We start from the raw sequence: 24,663 nt of genomic DNA, 5'->3' as shown, positions 1-24,663 counted from the left end.
AAGTATACTAACCATGTTAAGACAAGTCACACAATGTCTAAGCATATTACCCAAGTATACATTTTATATGAAAATCTCATAAATTAAGTATACGAACATAAGTATATTAAGCTCAACAAAATGCACATAAGACAAGTATACATGTCACAAGTATACTAAATGAAAGTCAAACTCACGGAGCAAGTATACAAGTTCAAGTATACTAAATAGTATTCAATTGTCCCAAACAAGCATCAATTCTCAAGCTACAAGTAATCCATGATTAACAACTTGAAATTAAATGCAAAAACAACAAATAGTGGAAAGACTAGGACATGCGGTCGCTAGACCAAGCAAGTATTTTCGGGTAATTACGACCCACAAGGTACTACCTAGTGCGCACTTATGACTTAGAAGACACTTGTCTCCGTACTAGAGCCAAACCCTAGCCATCACATAATATATGTCCTCATAAGCTTTCCAAAACCAATAAGTTCAAAACTTATACAAAATCAAATGCAAGTTACCACATTGCATACACAAGTAAGGTTGATTCCACACAAACCATGTCCTAGAATTCAAGTCTAAATAGCATATGACATATCAAGTCCTCAATATGTAATTTATACACAAAGCAAGAATATTTTACAACAATTGAGTCACATTACCATCCTAAGCCACAAGTACTAAATAAGCTTCAATTTAGTAACTAGTTTCCAAGGTAAACAATTGTAATATTCTAGATAAGCTATAGACCTACACAAGATACATTTAAACAAGCTTTACTAATCAATGATATTCTATATCATGTTAAGTCTAAATACCATTTTAAGAGGCCACAAGTAATAAATATACTTCAAATTAATAGCATGCTCACAAGGTAATTATAATACTACATTTTAAGAGATTTTCAACCTAATCATGGAAAGTCTCTAGATTTCAAATCTATCCCAAACAACCTCAAATTAATCTATGTTAAACAACATAGCATGCTCAATACATATATCAAATCAAAAGAGCAAAATAAGCAAGACATCATCATGTAGATTTTAATTAATTCAATTTTAATTAAATCTCTAGATTTCAAAAGTTGTTCAAATGATCCTAAATTAATATATATCAACGATCAACTCATGGCCATGCCATTTAACAAGTTTAAAATGAGTTACATGCAAGCTATGATAAATCATAATTTCTCAAATTAGCAAAAGACATGCATACAACTCATATAAGCATCAATAGCATGCAAGAAACAAAATATAACCCTAAAACATTCCCTACCTCACAAGAGGATTGTTCCTCTTGAATCCAAGGCAAATCAACACAAAATGGCAAACCCTTCAAGGGTTATGAAAAGGAAGATGAGAGGAAACTTTTGTCTCCCAAGGTTAATGATCTAAGGTGAGTGGAAGATCCTCAAAAATCAAGGTCAAGGCTTAAGGCTTCAAGCTCCATCCATGGAGGCTTGGGTTTTTGGTGAGAAAGGAAATGAAAATAATGAATAAAGTGTGAGTGGAGGAAATAGAAATCCTCCACTCACTATGTGATCTTACACCATGGTCAACACACACATCTATGGTCAATTGCACAAAAATCCTCCTTTAAAACCATAATCCCAAAGTGGCCCAAAGATATTTGCAAGACTAAATTGTGGCCCTACACTTGTCACCAATCCATGGCTCCTTCCTAGGCTTTATCCCAAACCTACACTTCTTAACCATCCAAGCCAACAAATGCACCAATCCTAGGCCAACAAGTAGGTGAATCCTCACCCTCCAAATGTCATCATCCAATGCATTAAAGTGTTTCCACACAAATGTTAACAAGTGGACCAATGAGAGTGTGACACTTGTCACACTTTTCAAAAATTATAAAAAGGTCCTTTTTGAAAATATCTTCCAAGTTTAATTGCAAAATGGTCCCTAAGATGAAAAATAATTACTTTATTTAATTACACTAAAACCCCACAAGTTAAGGATAATTACACTAAAGTATGCATTAATGTCCCTTTATGAAAGAAGTAAACAATTAACGTGCTTTTCTAGAAAAGTAAAAATACCACTATCATGGAAATCAAATATCATGAATGCATGTAAAACCGGAATCAAATCCGAGCACAATAAGTGAGGTTATGCCAGGGAAAAAAATAAACGAGAAAAAGACAAAATGTGAATAGTGTTCGAAAAAATAAAATATGGTATGACACAATCCCCAAAGGAGGTTGTCAATCCAAGGAAAAGAGTCTCGAAAATCATTCCAGAGCACTCGAGACGACATCAAGTGATGAAAAACCGAACACAAAAAGGAAAAGACAACAGAAAAAAAAAAATATCCGTAAAAATCTGAGAAAAAGAAAAGGAAGAAAAATGACGGGGTTATTACAGGTGCACTACATCCACACAATCTAATAATCGATGTAACAAATATAATAATACATCAATTAATCCAACAATTAACATAATAATATAATATCATGCTATCACAAAATATGAATAACTTAATACTTCTTTAAGCTTCCTACATCCTGTATCTTGCATAAACTGAATCTAACACATGTAGATATTTTATTATATAATCAAATAAGCATTCTAAATATAAAATTCATACTACACATTTAATCTTACTTGTTAGAACAAAATAAAGATTAAATCCATTTATTCCACCAAGAATTCAAATAGCATGCATTGTTGCATTTAAGTTTGTTTAAAATTTATTTAAACTCATCCTTATTCCTTATTTAATGTTTAGGACCCTTCAAAATTAATTAAGATTAATTTAAACGCTTTTACGTAAATTCTCCAGGTAAGGCTCGAGCTTTTAGTCCTAATTGCTTTTTGTCCAAGGCTCAAGCTTCCTATCCGTTGCTTGAGCTTTACATCCCAGGCTTGAACTTTATATCCAAGGCTCGAGCTTTTCACCTATGGCTCTAGCTTTTTGTTTCTGGCTTGAGCCTTACATCCATGGGTCCAGCTTTACCTCCAAGGCTCGAGCACTGTAATAGCGGATCGAGCACTGTTATGCGAATCTGCCCAGAATTTCTACTATGATCTTAATCTTTATTAATTAAGGATTCCTAGGAATGTTTCTAGTGTGTCGCTTACCGAAGTAACCAAATTGTAATGAAATGTGGCCAAGTTTAAATTTATAAAATGCTACTACTACCTCTAACTGCTAATATAGCTAGGGTGAGTAGGGGTCGTCCTAAGGGATTAGTTGCGTGTTTAGAATGGAAACAAGGTTGAATTAGTAGGTCAAGTGATTAAAAGATGGTTTGATTGGTTAATTAAACTACAATGTAAATAAATTCAATACAAAGCAACTAAAGAAAATAAAGAGTAGAGAACAAGAGAGAGGGATCTTAGGATTTAGAGGTCACCACTAAACATCACCATTCTAGATACTCAATGTGTAATGAATGAGGGAAATTATGTGTTGCAATACAAAGAGATGTGATTGATTGAATCTACAAGCATGGATGACTAATTAAGTATACATTGTCTGGACAACTAAGTGAATAGCATAATATATCAAACTAAGCCATTAGTCCTTCATTTAAACTCACAATCAAGACACTAACAAGTTAGAGAATTATACTACTTGCATTCATAAGCATGGAACATCAACCAACAAGCATGGATTGTCCTCACATCTAAGAAAGTAAAGTAACTACACTACAACTAAGCTAAAGGCATGAAAATTAAACTAAAGTAGAGGCACAATCCATTAAGAAATGAGTATAACCCATCAAATAAATCATAAGAGTATTCTATTTGAGCACTATGCCTTGACAACCTCTAATTGATAGCATCAACACACATATACATGCATCAATATCACAAAACTACGAAATAAACACATGAACATCTATTCTAGCATATATAGACATATGAATAAAATGAAATGATCAATTGGAAGTATTGAACAACACAAATCATTGTAAAAACAAGATTCATATATAAATCAAATGTCAAGACAAAATTACAACACAAATCCCCTCAAAATACAAACATCAAGATTTAGAAGGCATGCTTAGGGCTAACTCTAGCCCCAAGAAGATGTTTAGCCACTCATTGATGTAGTCATCCAACCCTCAAGGGCCATCTCTATGGTAGGAAGTATCTTCTCCTTAATGGAAAACCTAGATGAATAGAAGAACTTCCAAATAGTGTATGTCTCTCTAATCTCCAACCTCCTCTCTAAGATTGTATATGATGATATGATGTAAAAATGGTTTAAAATCCTTATATAGGTAGCTTAAGTGTCACACCCAATGGTCAAGTCTCATGCACTAGGGCCCCTTCAATGATTGCACCACGAGCCATCTTTTAATAAGCTGGACTCTATTGTATTTCAGACTTGAGGAGGTTCGATCGATCGAATTCAGATGAGATTGATTGAATTATGGCCAGATCAATCGAAGTAAGGCCAGATTGATCAAACCTTGGCGGCGCCTTTTTAGAAAGAGACAAATCTGAGATATTTTTGAGATATTTTGGGAAAAAGACAAAAGTGGTAGGTGGGGATAAGATTAAGGAAATTCGATCGATCTGAAGAAAGTTGGATCGATTGAAGATGGAAATTCTTGAGGATAAGGACAAGGGGTTTGATCCATCTTGGCAAGGCTGAATTGATTACTGTGAATCGGTCAAAAATATGTCTGATCGATCGAAGCTTGCTGTTTTCCACCACCTTGCTTCTAATTTGCTCAATTCTTCCATTTAGCTTGAGATTGCTTCTTTTATGCTCTAATTTGGCTGAATTGACTTATTTTGGGGATAAGCGCCTGAAAAGGGTAATAACATGAAATTAGTCTAAAACGGAAAAATAAGATAGATAAATGTCCTAAAATAATTAAGATTAAGGGGTTTAAATGCGCACTTTTCAGCGCTCATCATACCAGCAAACTTAAATATTGCTAGTTCCTAATAATGAAGTACAAAGTAAATGAATGAAATGAACGATTATACAACTATGAATTAGAAAGCAATAAATGGATAACGCCACTTTCGTAGGGAACACGATTGCATTTAGTGCATGCAACAAGCCTTTTAAACCCCTAGGTTACCCTTAGTGGATGAGTGAAGTCTCGTGAGGGTTTCCAGAAATGATACCCACAAACATTAAGCTCTTTCTCACTAAAGAGACACCAATATTGCAAACAAGCATTGGGAGAAAACTACCTCAAGTATACAATTTTTTAATCATTTCCAAGTAATCTCCCAAAATCTTAACATCAAGCAAATAAGTATGGTCCTCCACACATCAAGAAAATGATCAGGCAAATCAATACAACTCTAGAATCCTTTTTGAGTGAAACGGCATCAAATATGTTGCTATCTAAGCCAACTAAAGAAATGATCACATCCTTACCCTCAAACTAGTACACAAATCTAGTACCGATTATCAAGACAAAGAGTGGACCTTTTATTAAAGCTTTACTTATCTAGGTGTGCTTATTTTTATTTATTTATTATTTTTTTCACTAAACCTAAGGATCAAATATGGAAGCATGGTGCAATGTGTTGATCTATTAAGCTTTCTAGCGATCCATGAGGTCGAGCGTTAGGTCAATGACTCCCAAACCAGACGGCTTTAGGGCATTAGGTGTTAAAACACCCCTAAGGACTTATAACCTCAAATCAACTAGGCTATAAATCAAAACAACCTCCATCTAATCATTTACCACTTCTCACCTTTTGGGAGAAGTCCTCACTTTTTTATTTGTTTTTGCAACAAAACTTTTTTTTTTTTTTTTTTAGCATGTTCAATTATTAACGTAAAGTTTGGGCCCTCCACCTTTCGGCACAAGAAATTCAGTACTTGACGAGGCTAGAATCTCGGCTACTTAGTGAAAAGGGTTTGTTATCCACCTTTATTAAGAATGAAAGCTTTCAATGCATTACTAGTCCAATTGGGATATAACCAATTCAATAATCAACAAAGCATGTACCCCACAAATGAATGCTAATGTGCACCTGTGCTAATGTAGAATCCTAGAGTGAATCTCAAAACAATCACAAAATCAAGATGATGTGGACCACAAGTGCAAGCAAGATATCAATCTTTCGAAAAATTTACTCCTAAATGGCATCCACAAGGCATACAAGGAGTATTGGACTCTCAAGTCAAACAATTTTTAAATTTTAAGCAATATAGTCCTCAAAAGATTAAAATCATAGCTAGTCAGGGAACAATTATAGAAAATCCCTCAAATACACAATTCATGCTCAAAATTTTGAATTAAAAACAAATACTGCAAATAACACCTATTACCCCCAAACTTAAGTGGCAAAATGTCCTCAATGTGCAAAAGAGAACAAAAGGAAAGAGTATACCAGTGTAGCTAAGGCAAAGAATGACCCAGACACAAGTATCCCAAGTGGGTGGTACAACCCCCAAACTTGGGATTGACTGTGGTCCTGAAAAGATGGCACTGGAAGAAAAGCTAATCAGATAACAAGGGGGATAATGACAGTGCACAGTGGATATATAATTATAAATGGGATAGGAAATGAAGTAAATAGAGAGAGAAAAAAGAATGGTCCTGAAAAAATTTTGGCAGCACTCTCTCACTGAAGTCACTGGAAGGTACCTAATAATGGAGTCAATCACAAATAAATATATCAATATAAAAACCTAACATCCAAAAATAGCATGCATAAAAGTAGTGTAAGGTACAACACAGTGTCTGGGCTAACAGTCTGGCCGCAAAAATATAGGCACAGTATCAAAAGAACAGTCATGTATCATAGATATATATAAAATGAGGGAAGAGAAAGAGATAGAGATATAAATCAAGCAGAGGAGGTCGGGTGAGCGGGGCATGATCCTTGGATATCTTTGGAAATACCTTACAGCGTAGTCAATATGTCTGAGCGGAGAGTAGTCACGTTTGCTCGGAGAGAGACAATGGCGTCCTCCAAGGTCTGGATACGCTCTCCTAAGCTAGGTGTGTGACACCCCCAACATTTTCCACGCATAAGTTGATCAGGCTTATACACGAAAAACGAGGGATATCAAAAACAATTGGCAATATATAAGCATGGAATACAAAATGATGATAATAAAAGAATTTAGACAGGAAATGAACACTAAATAATACAACATCCATCCATCCTTTATTTAATACCGTACTTCATTACAACTTGGAAATCCTATGTCAAGGATCCCTAAATATAACCCTGAGAGTTCAACGTCAAAAGTAAATAAAAACTGAAACTGAAGTATTACATAAAACTTCTACCCTGCACTAGATCGTAAGAGTAGATGAGTTCGGATGGTGGTCCCACACTGCTAACCTCAGCCTTGAAACGGATACTGACCGTATCCTGAAATAACAACAATGGTGGGTCAACCCCACGAGCAAGTCCTCTCTACTATGACTCAAATCAGAGAATCAAATAAATTAATCATTATGAATCGGTTGAGTACTATATCTGTATACATCCTAAGGGAACTATCCAATGTATAACATGACCTCAACCAGAATAGACAGTGATCACTTAGACTCACACTAGGTGGTTAAGTGTCGCCTTTCCCTACCCGGGAAATCAGCTATTATACATGGTGCACGGTACTGACAACACAGACTATAACGAACTACACAGTGATAACACCTCGCAAAGTACTGATGAATATACTGAGCATATAAATTAGGCAACACATGCCAACAATATTAATAAATATACCGAGTATGTCAATTAGGCAACACATGCCAATAATATTAAACCACATACCCCGACAGCCACACATCTGTCTATCGCAACGAATGCATAAGGTATAAATGAGTCTAAACTTATTAGCCAGCTCATATGGTTCTATATGGCAACACATCCATATAATATAAATGCGACATAATTAAACAGTCCATTTATTTCCTAAAATGCACACAGCATAATGATCATGGTTTATATATCAATTAACAGTATAAACATCCCATAAGATATCATGGATAATTTATCTGACTACAACCATGGCCTTATTTAATTTATCAGTAATGGTTGATACCATTTAATAAGATAATAACACTATTTATATTTAACAATGTCGTTAAATAAATCACATTAGTATCTGTACTGTGAACGAGCCAATAAATGCTTAGAAAAGATTAATCGGCCATAAGAATAAGTAACGGGTATTAAAATAATAATTTCGTGGCCCGTTAAACCCGTAAATACCAACTCAGTACCTAAAAATCCAAGTTTAAGGTTCTGGAATTTACAAAACAGGCCCTAGGGGTATTCTGGTAATTTCCAGTAGCTGCAGAGACCCCACACGCGCCCTCACGCGCCTCCCAGAGCCTCCCCACGCGCAGCCCAACCTTCCCCACTCTCCCACGCGCCTCCACGCGCGTCTGGCATCAGCCACGCGCTCCCACGCGCGTCTGGAGAGTCCCACGCGCGCGCACGCGCTGCCACGCGCGCACTAATGCATCCTGATGACGCGGCGTGTGCTGGTTGGTCGGTTGTACTATTTCTATGTGGGCGCGCTACACTGGATTGATCCAAGGCTCCTCCTTTAATCCAACGGCTCCTGACTTGCGTGCACCATGCTATTGTGTGCCACGCTACACTGAATCGATCTGTGATTTAAAATCCAATCTAACCGCTACTGATGCGCGCGCATAGTAAGCCTTGTGCGCCGCACCACATGGGATCACTCCGGTCACCTTCCTCGTTGCCGGTGGCCGGAAATCTCGCCGGAGTCTCGCCGGAAATTACAGAAAAATCCCAAAAAATTCTAGAAAATTCTAGAAAAATCCCTAAAGCCTTATTTAATTATTTTTAGCCATTATTAATTTCATAGGACATTAAATAAATATATACCATCCTATATAATTAAAATTTCACAAATTTAATAAACTAAAATTCCTAATTTATTAAACTCCTTACATGGTCTCTATGCTCTAAAATAATATAAATAAACTAAACAATTAATTTATTAATTCAAAGGGGAAAAATAGATAATAACTTGCCTTTTTGGATTTAAAATAAATCCGCCGGTCTGCGCGTGGTCGGGTAAAATCGCCTACACCGGTCCAAGCTTCTTTCTCTTTCTCTTTTCCTTTCACTCTTATAAAATAGCTCACTAGAATTTATACTTTGCTTCTAACTCCCTTTCTTTTCTTCTAAGGTAAGCTAGTTAATTTATATACAAAATATATAATATAAATATTACAAATATCTAATTTTTTTCATCTACTAACCATCTTCCCAACCATATGGCTTCAAGTCCACCCATAAACATTGATGAAATCCTATCCTAATCTCTAATTCCATCATGACATTGGTTTAATACTATTATTATTATTATAACTATTATTATTATTAATAAACTTTTATAATAATTATTATTATATTATTATTATTATTATATTATTAAACTATTATTATTATTATTATAATTTTACATAAGAATACATTATATCATCATAATACTTTATAACACAAATATAATACTTTAATTAACTAATATTGCTTAATTAAACATAATCAACAAATAAAATTAATTATAATAATACATGCACAATTAAATGAATAAATTTACTATTTTAACATACACAATTAATTTACATGCACCATTAAATGAACTTAATATAACAATGCAGTATGCACAATAATAGGTAAAGGAATCCACACATAATTGAATTTAAATAACTAAACTCTTTAATAAAATACGGGGTATTACATTCTCCCCCCCTAATAACGGAATTTCGTCCCCGAAATTCACTACATACCTGTATTAAAAAGCTCTGGATACGTGGCACGGATAATATCTTCCCGTTCCTAAGTAGACTCTGTAGCACTATGATGACTCCACTGTACACGTACTAATGGAATAGTCTTCGTGCGCAGTATCTGATTCCTACGATCGAGAATACAGTAAGGTTGTTCCAAATAGGTTGCATCGGGTTGCAACTCAATCTCACCCACATCAATGTGTTGGTATCGATCTTCATCCCGTAGAAATTTTCGCAGCATAGATACATGAAAAACATTATGTACCCTATGAAGATTATCTGGTAGAGCCAGACGATAAGCTACTGCCCCAATCCGATCTGTAATCATAAAAGGACCCACAAACCGAGGCGATAACTTACCCTTTGACCCAAACCGCATTACTCCCTTCATAGGAGAAACCTTAAGCAAAACCTGATCACCAACCTTAAACTCCAAAGCACGAGTTCGACGGTCAGCATAACTTTTCTGTCTGCTTTGAACTGTACGCATCCGATCCCTAATGATAGCGATCTTTTCTGACGTGTCCTTAATAAATTCAGGACCCAAAAAACTGTTCTCACCAACTCCAAGCCAACAGACAGGAGACCTACACGGTCTACCGTACAAAGCCTCAAATGGTGCCATACCAATAGTTTTCTGATAACTATTGTTATAAGCAAACTCTGAAAGCGGCAAATATTCCTCCCAATTGCCCTTAAAATCAAGAACACATGCCCGCAACATGTCTTCTAAAATCTGATTAACTCGCTCAGTCTGTCCATCTGTCTGAGGATGATAGGCAGTGCTAAGATAAAGTTCTGTACCCAAAGCCTGCTGAAAGCTCCTCCAAAATCCTGATACAAACTTCGGATTTCTATCTGATACGATGGACAATGGTACTCCATGAAGTTTCACCATTTCTGCAATATACAGATTAGCATACTGTTCTGACGTAAAGTTTGACCGAACAGGCAGAAAATGAGCGGACTTGGTCAATCTATCAACAATGACCCAAATAGAGTTGTGATTATGCTGTGAAGTAGGTAATCCCTCTATGAAGTCCATGGAAATGCTCTCCCATTTCCACTCTGGTATGGGAAGTGGCTGTAACGATCCTGGCGGTCTCTGATGATCAATCTTAATCATCTGACAGGTGCTACATTTAGAGACAAAGATAGCTATATCTCTTTTCATGCCGGCCCACCAAAACTGGCGTTTCATGTCCTGATACATCTTGTCCCCCCCTGGATGTACAGAGAACTGAGAAGTGTGTGTCTCTCTCATCACAACATTTCTCAAATTATCAGCTGAAGGCACAATTAAACGTCCCTTGTACCTCAATCCTCCATCAGTCCCTATAGAATAAAAAGGAACATCTCCGGAGGCTAACTCCGAAACCCGATCAATACACTGTTGATCTGAGAGTTGCGCTTGAATGACCTGATGAATGATAGAAGGAGTTACTACCACACATGCCATAAAAGCGTCTGCTAACTCATCAACAGTCTTCAAAGCATCCCACTCTGTTGCAAACAAAGCTGAAAGGCTGACATAGGGTCGGCGACTGAGTACGTCTGCTACAACATTCGCCTTCCCTGGATGATACTGTATAGAGAAGTGATAGTCTTTCACGAACTCCAACCATCTGCGCTGTCTCATATTCAGTTCCCTCTGTGTGAACAAATACTGTAGACTTTTATGATCGCTAAACAATCGAAAAGTCTCCCCCAAAAGATAATGTCTCCAAATACGCAAGGCAAAAACCACTGCTGCGAGCTCTAGATCATGAGTCAGGTAATTAAGCTCATGAGGCTTAAGCTTCCTAGACCCATAAGAAACTGGTCGCTCTTCTTGCATCAACACACAACCCAAACCCTTCAGAGAAGCGTCGGTAAATACTAAATACTCGATTCCACTCTGAGGTGTGGCTAAGACAGGTGCAGAAGTTAACTTACTTTTCAACTCAGCAAAAGCAGTCTGACAAGAATCATCCCATACAAATGGTACATTCTTCTTAGTCAGATGAGTAAGTGGACCCGCAATTTTGGAAAATCCCTAGATGAACCTGCGATAATACCCTGCCAATCCCAGAAAACTGCGAATCTCTGTCGGTGAGGTAGGTTGTCCCCACTCCATAACGGCCGCAACCTTGGCTGGATCTACTGCTAACCCTTCTTCTGACACTACATGACCCAGAAATTTGACCTCTTTCTGCCAAAATTCACACTTCTCAAACTGCGCAAACAACTGATGTTCTCGAAGTGTCTGCAATACTGTGCGTAAATGTCTGGCATGGTCCTTCTCCGACTTAGAGTAAACCAGAATATCATCAATGAAAACAATGACAAACTGATCTAAGTATTCTCTGAATACTCTATTCATCAAGTCTATAAAGACAGCTGGAGCGTTCGTTAAACCGAAAGGCATAACACGAAACTCATAAGATCCGTACCTCGTGAGAAATGCTGTCTTTGGAACATCTTGTTCTCTGACTCGTAGCTGATGATAACCAGACCTCAAATCGATCTTTGAGAAATAAGTAGCTCCCTTCAACTGATCAAACAGGTCATCAATTCTGGGCAACGGGTACTTGTTGCGAACAGTGACCTTGTTCAGTTCTCTGTAATCAATACAAAGACGAAGAGATCCATCCTTCTTCTTTACAAACAGTACTGGTGCTCCCCATGGTGAAGTACTCCTACGAATAAATCCCTGGCTGAGCAACTGTTGAATTTGATCTTTCAACTCTCGCATCTCCACTGGTGCCATTCTGTACGGCGCCTTAGCAATAGGCGTAGTGCCTGGAGCTAAATCAATAACGAAGTCTATCTCTCGACTCGGTGGCAAGCCTGGAATTTCCTGGAATACATCCTGGAATTCCTGTACTACCGAGATACTGTCAAGAGATACCGCAGTCGCTTCCTGTGAGTCTTCCTCAAGAACGAATAAATAAGTGCTAGGCCTTCTATCAGGTTGTGGTACAACAAGAAGATACATCTCCTGTCCTGGTATAGAAAATACAATAGACTTTTCGTAACAGTTAACCTGAGCATGGTACTGAGATAACCAGTCCATCCCAAGTATAACATCATACGAATGCATATCTAACACTAACAAATTTGCAAGAAATCGAAGCCGGCCCATATCTATAAGGATATCACCGCTATACTCTCGTAAAGTTGCGCCAACTCCCAATGGTGTATAAATATTAAGAGGTTGGTCACATAACTGAGTCGTCATACCAGATAAAATAATAAAAGATCTAGACACAAAAGAATGTGATGCACCAGTGTCAAACAGTATACGAGCAGTTCTACCATGTATAGAAAACATACCCTCAATAGCCTGAGGAGCCTGCGCATTATGTGGCATGAAGTTATAAACTCTGCCATGATGCAACTGCTGTGGAGGTTGTCCCGGAGGAAATGGTGGTGCTGGAAGTGACGGAACATTTTGAACTTGCCCACGTGGCATCGGTGGGGCCGGTAGAGGTAACGGCTAATTAGGTCTCGGCTGCCCATACTGTCCCTGCTTAGCTTTGGGACACATCTTGGCCGGATGCCCAATCTCTCTATAGTGATAACAACGTCCCGTAAAAGGACCTGCCTGCCTCCTCTGTTGACTTCCCGACCACTGTTCCTGTCCGGTCTGAGGTATCCCACTTTGTCTACCCTGATTAGGGACTCCATCCCTCTGCACATCTGGGTTTCCTTTGTTTTTCTTCCAAGGTTGATGTCCTTGAAATCTGCCCCGATCATTGGACTTTGTACCACTACTGCTTCCTTTCTCCACTGTCTGGTAGTCTCGGTTAGCCCGCTTATCTCCCTTGGACTTCCGGTAATCACTCCTCATCTGGCAGTGCTGTAAGGCGGCATTAACCACCTGGATATAAGTAGTATATGCAGGACTACCTATGATCACCACTTTAATCGGCCATATTAACCCTTTCACAAAGCGGTCTCTCTTCTTTTCTTCCGTATTGACCTCTTCTGGTGCAAATAATGACAAATTAATGAACTTCTGTTCATACTCAGCCACAGTCATATCCTCCTGTTGCAGATCCAGAAATTCAGTCTTCATCGCTGATCTTACTGACATAGGAAAATACTTGTTGTCAAAGCGAGTCTGAAATTCAGCATAAGTCAATCTGGTCCTCTCATCGACAGTAGTAATAGACTCCCACCACTGCAATGCATTGCCTATCAGCATACACGTAGCCAGCATCTGTTTCTGCACTTCGGTACAGAATACCATCCGAAGATGACGCTCGCTCTCCTGTTTCCACTGATATGCTAACAGGACATCTGTGGACCCTGCAAATGTCGGTGGATTCCCTCTGATAAACGAGTGACGAATTTTGTCCCATGACATTGGCTGTGCCACTGGTTCAGGAACAGGTACTATCGGAGGAGGTTGCTGGTTTCGTAGAGCAGATGCTACTCCTGCTGCTACAGCTCGTGCAATCATATCAGCAACTTGAGGGGAAAATTCCTGATTCTCATTTTGAGTTGGGGAAATACTGCGATGACGGTTCGCATTCCTTGTCCCACGCCGAGACATCCTTCTTTTAAATTCAGAAAAATCTAACGTCAGTACATTATAATGGACCGACTAAAAGAATACAAAGAACCCTAATACTTAGGCTCTAATTATCAGAATACACAACGCGGAAGTATAGTAATCACAGATCCCTAAGACACTCGAACCTGGAATGCTCTGATACCAACTGTGACACCCCCAACATTTTCCACGCATAAGTTGATTAGGCTTATACACGAAAAACGAGGGATATCAAAAACAATTGGCAATATACAAACATGGAATACAAAATGATGATAATAAAAGAATTTAGACAGGAAATGAACACTAAATAATACAACATCCATCCATCCTTTATTTAATACCGTACTTCATTACAACTTGGAAATCCTATGTCAAGGATCCCTAAATATAACCCTGAGAGTTCAACGTCAAAAGTAAATAAAAACTGAAACTGAAGTATTACATAAAACTTCTACCCTGCACTGGATCGTAAGAGTAGATGAGTTCGGATGGTGGTCCCACACTGCTAACCTCAGCCTTGAAACGGATACTGACCGTATCCTGAAATAACAACAATGGTGGGTCAACCCCACGAGCAAGTCCTCTCTACTATGACCCAAATTAGAGAATCAAATAAATTAATCATTATGAATCGGTTGAGTACTATATCTGTATACATCCTAAGGGAACTATCCAATGTATAACATGACCTCAACCAGAATAGACGGTGATCACTTAGACTCACACTAGGTGGTTAAGTGTCGCCTTTCCCTACCCGGGAAATCAGCTATTATACATGGTGCACGGTACTGACAACACAGACTATAACGAACTACACAGTGATAACACCTCGCAAAGTACTGATGAATATACTGAGCATATAAATTAGGCAACACATGCCAACAATATTAATAAATATACCGAGTATGTCAATTAGGCAACACATGCTAATAATATTAAACCACATACCCCGACAGCCACACATCTGTCTATCGCAACGAATGCATAAGGTATAAATGAGTCTAAACTTATTAGCCAGCTCATATGGTTCTATATGGCAACACATCCATATAATATAAATGCGACATAATTAAACAGTCCATTTATTTCCTAAAATGCACACAGCATAATGATCATGGTTTATATATCAATTAACAGTATAAACATCCCATAAGATATCATGGATAATTTATCTGACTACAACCATGGCCTTATTTAATTTATCAGTAATGGTTGATACCATTTAATAAGATAATAACACTATTTATATTTAACAATGTCGTTAAATAAATCACATTAGTATCTGTACTGTGAACGAGCCAATAAATGCTTAGAAAAGATTAATCGGCCATAAGAATAAGTAACGGGTATTAAAATAATAATTTCGTGGCCCGTTAAACCCGTAAATACCAACTCAGTACCTAAAAATCCAAGTTTAAGGTTCTGGAATTTACAAAACAGGCCCTAGGGGTATTCTGGTAATTTCCAGTAGCTGCAGAGACCCCACACGCGCCCTCACGCGCCTCCCAGAGCCTCCCCACGCGCAGCCCAACCTTCCCCACTCTCCCACGCGCCTCCACGCGCGTCTGGCATCAGCCACGCGCTCCCACGCGCGTCTGGAGAGTCCCACGCGCGCGCACGCGCTGCCACGCGCGCACTAATGCATCCTGATGACGCGGCGTGTGCTGGTTGGTCGGTTGTACTATTTCTATGTGGGCGCGCTACACTGGATTGATCCAAGGCTCCTCCTTTAATCCAACGGCTCCTGACTTGCGTGCACCATGCTATTGTGTGCCACGCTACACTGAATCGATCTGTGATTTAAAATCCAATCTAACCGCTACTGATGCGCGCGCATAGTAAGCCTTGTGCGCCGCACCACATGGGATCACTCCGGTCACCTTCCTCGTTGCCGGTGGCCGGAAATCTCGCCGGAGTCTCGCCGGAAATTACAGAAAAATCCCAAAAAATTCTAGAAAATTCTAGAAAAATCCCTAAAGCCTTATTTAATTATTTTTAGCCATTATTAATTTCATAGGACATTAAATAAATATATACCATCCTATATAATTAAAATTTCACAAATTTAATAAACTAAAATTCCTAATTTATTAAACTCCTTACATGGTCTCTATGCTCTAAAATAATATAAATAAACTAAACAATTAATTTATTAATTCAAAGGGGAAAAATAGATAATAACTTGCCTTTTTGGATTTAAAATAAATCCGCCGGTCTGCGCGTGGTCGGGTAAAATCGCCTACACCGGTCCAAGCTTCTTTCTCTTTCTCTTTTCCTTTCACTCTTATAAAATAGCTCACTAGAATTTATACTTTGCTTCTAACTCCCTTTCTTTTCTTCTAAGGTAAGCTAGTTAATTTATATACAAAATATATAATATAAATATTACAAATATCTAATTTTTTTCATCTACTAACCATCTTCCCAACCATATGGCTTCAAGTCCACCCATAAACATTGATGAAATCCTATCCTAATCTCTAATTCCATCATGACATTGGTTTAATACTATTATTATTATTATAACTATTATTATTATTAATAAACTTTTATAATTATTATTATTATATTATTATTATTATATTATTATTAAACTATTATTATTATTATTATAATTTTACATAAGAATACATTATATCATCATAATACTTTATAACACAAATATAATACTTTAATTAACTAATATTGCTTAATTAAACATAATCAACAAATAAAATTAATTATAATAATACATGCACAATTAAATGAATAAATTTACTATTTTAACATACACAATTAATTTACATGCACCATTAAATGAACTTAATATAACAATGCAGTATGCACAATAATAGGTAAAGGAATCCACACATAATTGAATTTAAATAACTAAACTCTTTAATAAAATACGGGGTATTACAAGGTGTCTGGACTCGAGCGTCAGGGATGACTGGATTATGAAACTGAGCTACATCCTGAATCTACTCCTGAGAATGTAATGGTGACCCTGCTGGAGAGTGATGTGGTGACTCTACTGGAGGCTCTCACTCCAGGTCTATATCTATATACGCGTCCGCAGCGACCTGTGGGTCTGCTGGATCATCTACTGCTACTGCTCCTGTTGTTGCTTACTCATTCATCGCTGCTAACTCTGCCTCTGCAGCCTCCTCAGCTGTTAAGATGGCCTCCTGCTCTAAACTCTTTATAAGTGCATTGTAACTTTTGTTCCAATCCTTCTTGCCATAGTGGCAAGCTCCTGACTCAGTATACTCTGTTGCATGAAAAGGATAATGCTGGTTTCAGATGATCTGGGTAATCAGATGTCCGAAGGGAAGGAAAGTGGCTCACCCAGGCTTGGTCTTACTGATGTAGCTCACATACAATCTCATCATAACACTCCAGTAGAGTGCAGAATAGAAAACCAATGGCTTGTATAAAAGGTATAGAGGGCTGCAAGAAAATCTGAACGCCTCTGGATCTTATGGCCCGCTATAAATACATTTCGGTACAAGACCGAGTCAAAGAACCATAAATCATCGGGCAAATAAGTTCGGGTGGCGAATGTCTTGCCATCACTGTAATGGCCAGTCAGAGCAACCACTATATTTGCGTCAGATAGCCTCCGAAGAATAAGATAATGAAGGTTGGGAGGGCAGATGTGTGGGCATCTAGAAGATGTAGCCAAAGTCTCAACAGTGATACGGATGAGATGGCCATCAATAGTAGTCCGTAACTCCAATAGATTATTCGGGATCGACCGGAGGTTCTGGTAGAACAACCAAACAAGCCGCCCCTAAACTGGGTAGGTCATCGAGGCAAGAATAGCTGAGATGCTACGGCAGTCAATATCATCAAAAGTTGCCCTGGTCAGAATCAACCGGGAGAAGAAAGTAATGTCAAAGACAGACTCATTTGCTACCGTAAGGTATGAATATCTCCTGATAGGTCTATCTCGGACCTGGCCGAGCAGTGCTGGTAGTGGTGAAGGAGGTGGTACATGCTCAGCCTCATAGACCGATGAAGTAGATGAAGATGCAGAAGTAGAAGAAGCAGAGTGCTCAGACTGAGCTAGAGTTGGCTCCTTATGCTCCTCTACACGCTGTCGCACTCTACGCTCATACTGCCGGTGGGCAACAGTTTTGACTCGAGCCATGGCCTGCAAAAGAAAGAAACACTTGTAACTGAGTCAATAACAGGTATAGTATATGAAATATAGAATTAAAGCACACAAATAGAAATATGTTCGTGAAGTTTAAGATAGACAACTTAGAATGATTCACATGAATCTATGCAAGTGATAATACAACCAGGTATAGATATTGAATGTTCAGATAAGTGAAGCATGCTAAACAATATAAGTATGAAATGCAGCCAATGTGGAAAACACATGCATTGGGCATAAATAAACTAGCATGAACACTATGGAGGGTACAGGGGTATAAATATGTAAAGCATTGAAGTTCGATCGATTAAAGAAAAGATGAGATCGATCCTAGTTGGATCGATCTGGACATGGTGAGAGTATAACTCAGATCGATCGAACTCTGTGAAAAACACAAACAGTCATAGATCTGTGACGTGGACAACATGGGGGGCACCCGAGCAAGCTCGTAGGTCCCTTTACACCTCAACACATCAAGATTGGTCACTTAAATTGATACGTGACTCCCGATATTGAAATCGGAATAAAATAAAATATATACAAAAGTATATACAAATATATATACATATACTTCAAAGCTTCAACAATGGAAACAAGTGAACATGGAAGAGCATAGATCTAACAAGTCAACATCTAAAAGATGTGGGGATCTTTGAAAACTAAAGAGAGAAGCGAGAAACTTACCAAACCGAAATGAGAGAAGTGGAACGAGAGAGAGATGAGATCGGGATCGAGTTTGGAAAGCTTGGAAGGTCGCCGGAGACTCGCCGGAGGTTGGGAAGAAGATGAAATAGAGGTGGGAGAAAGGTAGGGTCTGAGCTCGATGGTGAAATCGATCCAAATGACCCTTGGGTCATATTTTTAAAAACGATCTCCAACGAGTTCGATCGATCACTTGGAAATTAGATCGATCGAACTCAGATCGATCATGAAGGAACTCAGATCGATCAAATCCATAAGATAACATAGTATTTTTGAAAATTTTTGAATTTTTGAATATAAAACAAATTTCAAAATTAAAAAAAATATTTTTGGATTTTTTTTTTAAAATTAAAAATTAAAAATAAAATTTAAAAAGAATTCAAAGTTAACAGAAAGCACTCAGATCGATTGAACATAGATCGATCAAAGCTCGATCGATCTAACAGGTGAAAACCTGCAGACATGTTCGATCGATACACAGAGAGGTGATTTTTCATGGGTTCAAAATTTTTTCTAAGTATGAAATGAAGATCGATCCAAAGGAAAATTGGATCCATCTTAGAATTTCAGATCGATCGAGAATGAAGTTTGCACAATACACAGAGAGCTGAAATATGCTAGAAATTTACGCACAATGGGACAGAGAGGTGATTGGATGCAAGGATGATGTTCGATCAATCTGACTTTTTCTCAGATCGATCGAACAGACACTAAATGTCAAATTCGAAACTGAAAGTGCAAACATTCTCAATCAAAATCCTTCACAATGTGTATGAACTCAGAACATATCTAAACGACGCAAGAAATGAAAGGTAAAATAAAAATGAGGGAGGAATAGGGTTGTAAACCCTACGAAACACCAGTCTTTAACGTCTCTAGCAAGACGTTGGGCTCTTTTAGCCCTGATTGAAAATCTTGTTGTGCATCCCCTCCTTGACGGGGTGAAAGGCACTTTGAATCCCACCCAACAAATTGTTCCCTAAGGAACATGTTGGATTTAACTCAAAAAAGATTGATGGTCCTTGGTCTATGCAATTCTTGGGCTTTCATGCCCTTTTAACACTAGCTTTCAAAGCAACATTTTTAGGAGTCCTTTTTTAGGGCAAATTATTTGAAATTCCATCTTCAAGCAAAGACTCATGTTTTTCAAGTTCATTGTCAATACACTTTTCCACAACACATGTTTTTTCATGCTTATCTATTGAATTCGGGGTTAGATTAAAAATGTTCAACTTTACTTTCATGTGGCCAAATGAGATTTTCATTATCCCCGTCCTACAATTGATGTTGGCATTTGCAGTTGCCAAGAAAAGACGGCCAAGGATAACGAGAATTTGGCTCTTGGGATTCGGAACCGGTTCCATGTCAATGACAACAAAATCAACTGGGAAGAAGAACTTATCAATCTTGATCAATACATTTTCAATAATACCCCGGGGCTTTTTGATGGATCGGTTGGTAAGTTACAAAACTACCGACGTCGGTTTTAAGTCTCCTAAGCCCAATTTAACATATACCGAGTATGGAAGAAGGTTAACACTTGCTCTTAAATCTAGAAGTACCCGATTAATGACATGGTCACCAATGATGCAAGAAGTAGTTGGTGAACCGCGGTCCTTAAATTTTGGGAGAGTGTTATGTTGGAAGATAGAGCTCACTTGCTTGGTCAAGACCACTTTCTTTGGTGCTTGGCTTTTGTTCTTCCTCTTTTGGGTGCAAAGATCTTTCAAGAATTTGGCATAAGTAGGAATTTGTTTGAATGCATCCAAGAGCGGAAGATTGATCTTCACTTGCTGAAACATTTCAATGATTTCATTCGTTTTGGTCTTTTGTTTTTTAATAAAATTGGATCCTTTCAAGGCTTCCAGAAATGGAGCCTTTGGCTCAAAAACCTTTTCAAAATCTTTCTTTAAATCACTTTCAACACAAGAAGTTTTCAAATCATTGTTCAAATCATTTTTCACCACTTTCTCAATAAGATGATCATGCACATGCAATGAAGGAGGAATAGAATGTGAAATGGGACAGGTGTCAACTTTTAGTTACACCGGTTCACTCTCTTCATTGGAAACACCAATCCGATTGTCAACAATTTTTCCACTTCTCAAGGTCATCACCGCATTAACATGTTTAATTGTGCGACCTTCATTGGTTTCTACAACAAATTGTTGCTTTGGTGGGGTATTTAGAGGCGTCTTTCCTTTTTCTTTAGCATTTAAAGTACTAGTTATTTGCCCGACTTGGGTTTCTAGCTTAGCAATGGATTGAGAATGGGAATGAAGCAATTGAGTGTTTACCTCTAGAGTACCCAAAGCGGTCAATACTTTCTCCTCAAAGGCGGGACTCCTATAATTTCCTTGGGAATAAGATGATTGATTAGGAAAATGAGAGTTTGAAAATTGGTTTCCATATGATGATTGAAACGAAGATCTATAACCTTAGGAACCTTGGCTTTGCATTGGAGGTGGAACATACTTTCCTTGAAAACCACCTTGGTGAGGGTTTGAGCCTTCCTCTTGGCTTTTCCAAGAGAAGTTTGGATGGTTCCTCCACCCGGGATTGTAATGTGAGCCATAGGATTATTCCCTTGGTTAACAAATGCAACATTAACTTGTTCATGATGCTCACTTTGTGCATGTCCATGGGGACAATTGGAAGTAGAATGTAAGATACTATAACAAGTCATGCATGTTTCATTAGATGGATGATGAATATGATTAGGGGAGGAAGAGACTTGGTTCACCAAATTGTGGTTGACCAAAAATTGATCAAAATTTTAAGTTATGGATTTCACCTTGGCGGCTATGTCATTGGAATTGTCAACTTGATATAAGCCGACATTCTTCCTTCCACCTAGAATTCTACCATTTTTAGAGGACAAAGATCGATGCATGGAATTTTCACTCATACTTTCATACAATTGCAAAACATCATTTTCATGTTTATCAAGATAAGAACCACCCATAGATACATCTACCATTCCTTTTTGATTATCCGACAAACTTTCAAAGAAATATTGGACTAATTGCCACTTAGGAATGTCATGACGTGGACACTTCCTGAGCAAATAATTAAATTTTTCCTATGCCTCATGAAACAATTCCCCATCCCCCTGAGAAAATTCATGAATGGAAGTTCTCATAGCATTGGTCTTTGATACCGGGTAGTACTTTTTCAAGAACTCTTGTTGCATTTCTGCCTAAGAAGTTATCGAAAAAGGCCTAAGATTGTTGAACCAATATTTTGCTTTGTCTTTAACAGTAAAAGGAAAAAGTTTGAGTCTTAAAACTTTTTCTGGCATGTCCATGTATTTCACGGTGGAACACATTTCAAGAAACTCATCCAAATGCTTGTAAGGTTCTTCACTTGGAAGTCCATGATAGTTAGGAAGCATTTGAATAGTTTACGGTTTAATCTCATAGTGTTGTACTCTAAATGGAGGCAACTGAATGCATGTAGGTGCATTATATTCGTTCGGCACATAATGATCACGCAAAGCAATTGGAGGATTTATAACCGGTTGTGCTAAACGAACACCATGATTAACTTGACCATAGGAGGTTGTGGAGCAAAAATTGGCCAAGGCATTCCTAATGGAATTTGGCCTTGTTGTTATGGTGGAATGAATGGTCTAGGCATGCCTAATGGTACTTGAATGTTGTCATGATGCACATTAGGATAGAGGATGCCTTGTTGGTCTCATAGACCAAGGTCCTCCACATGGTCGTCATGTTGCTCCTCTATTGGTAACATGGAGTGATGAGAACTACCACTTCCCCTAAGATTATGAACAATGAATTCAAGATTCAAATTAGGAGGGATAAGAGTAGGATTTAATGACCTACGACCATGCATGCACAAATAAAACAAAAACAAGAAACAAGCAAGTAACAATCACTCCACCTCCGCAACTAATCAATAATCAAACATCCTTCACATACGATGATCCCATACTCCCATGCTTTCAACAATATGCAAAAAAAAGTAAATTACCTCCACACGGGCTAACGATCTATTTAAGAATTTAAGAACTTGCTACCACGCGGGCCGATGATTTAATTAGAGATTGAGTTAAGAAAAGCTCACAAAGGGTCCTTAAGCAACTTCAATTCATTTTTCAATTTTCGATTCGCTTTGCAAATTTTTTAGATTTTAGCCTTTTATGCTTAGCTTAGTTCCTTGCTTTTCAATTCTCCTTTACTTTACTTCCATGCTCAATTCACCTAGTCAATCAAGAACAAACACAATAAGTAACTAAAATAAAATAAAGTAAAAACACGATCAAAAGAGTAATAATTCCTAATTGTTTCCAAAACACGGCGTTGCCAAATCCCCAGCAACGGTACCAAAACTTGGTGTGATGTCGTGCCGAAGGAACCAAATTGCAATGAAGTGTGGCCAAGTTTCAATTTATAAAATGTCACTACTACCTCTAACTACTAATATAGCTAGGGTGAGTAGGGATCGTCCTAAAGGATTAGTTGCGTGTTTAAAATGGAAACAAGGTTGGATTAGGAGGTCAAATGATCAAAAGAAGGTTTGATTGGTTAATTATAATACAATGTAAATAAATTTAATACAAAGCAACTAAAGTAAATAAAGAGTAGAGAACAAGAGAGAGGGATCTTGGGATTTAGAGGTCACCACTAAATATCACCATTCTAGATACTCAATGCGTAATGAATGTGGGAAAATATGTGTTGCAATACAAAGAGGTGTGATTGATTGAATCTACAAGTATAGATGACCAATAAAGTATACATTGTTTAGACAACCTAGTGAATAACACAATATATCAAACTAAACCATTATTGCTCACAATCAACACTCTAACAAGTTAGAGAATTATATTACTTGCATTCATAAGCATGGAATATCAAACAACAAGCATGGATTGTCCTCACATCTAAGAAAGTAAAGCAACTACACTATAACTAAGCTAAGGGCATGAAAATTAAACTAATTAAACTAAGGTAAAGGCACATCAAGAAATGAGTATGAACCATCAAACAAACCACAAGAGTATTCTATTTGAGCACTATGCCTTGACAATCTCTAGATTCATAGCATCAACACACATAGACATGCATCAATATCACAAAATCAAGAGATAAATACATAAATATCTATTCTAGCATACATAGACATATGAATAGAATGAAATGATCAATTAGAAGTATTAAACAACACAAATCATTGTAAAAACAAGATTCATATATAAATCAAATGTCAAGATAAAATTACAACAAAAATCCCCTCAAAATACAAAATATCAAGATCTAGAAGGCATGCTTAGGGCTAACTCTAGCCCCAAGAAAATGTTTAGCCACTCATTAATGTAGTTATCCAACCCTCAAGGGCTATCTCCATGGTAAGAAGTATCTTCTCCATGATGGAAACCCTAGATGAATGGAAGAACTCCCAAATAATATATGTCTTTCTAATCTCTAGCTCCTCTCTAAGATTGTATATGATGATATGATGTAAAAATAGCTTAAAATCCTTATATAAGTAGCTCAAGTGTCACACCCAATGGTCAGGTCTCGTGCACTAGGGCCC

This window comes from Cornus florida, unplaced genomic scaffold (assembly GCF_030987335.1).
Source record: "Cornus florida cultivar Cherokee Brave unplaced genomic scaffold, ASM3098733v1 CherokeeBrave_3.0.0_Hap2_Chr11, whole genome shotgun sequence".
In the NCBI taxonomy this organism is placed as follows: Eukaryota; Viridiplantae; Streptophyta; class Magnoliopsida; order Cornales; family Cornaceae; genus Cornus; species Cornus florida.
The sequence above is the reverse complement of the archived record's forward strand: the minus strand, read 5'-3'. Positions refer to the sequence as shown.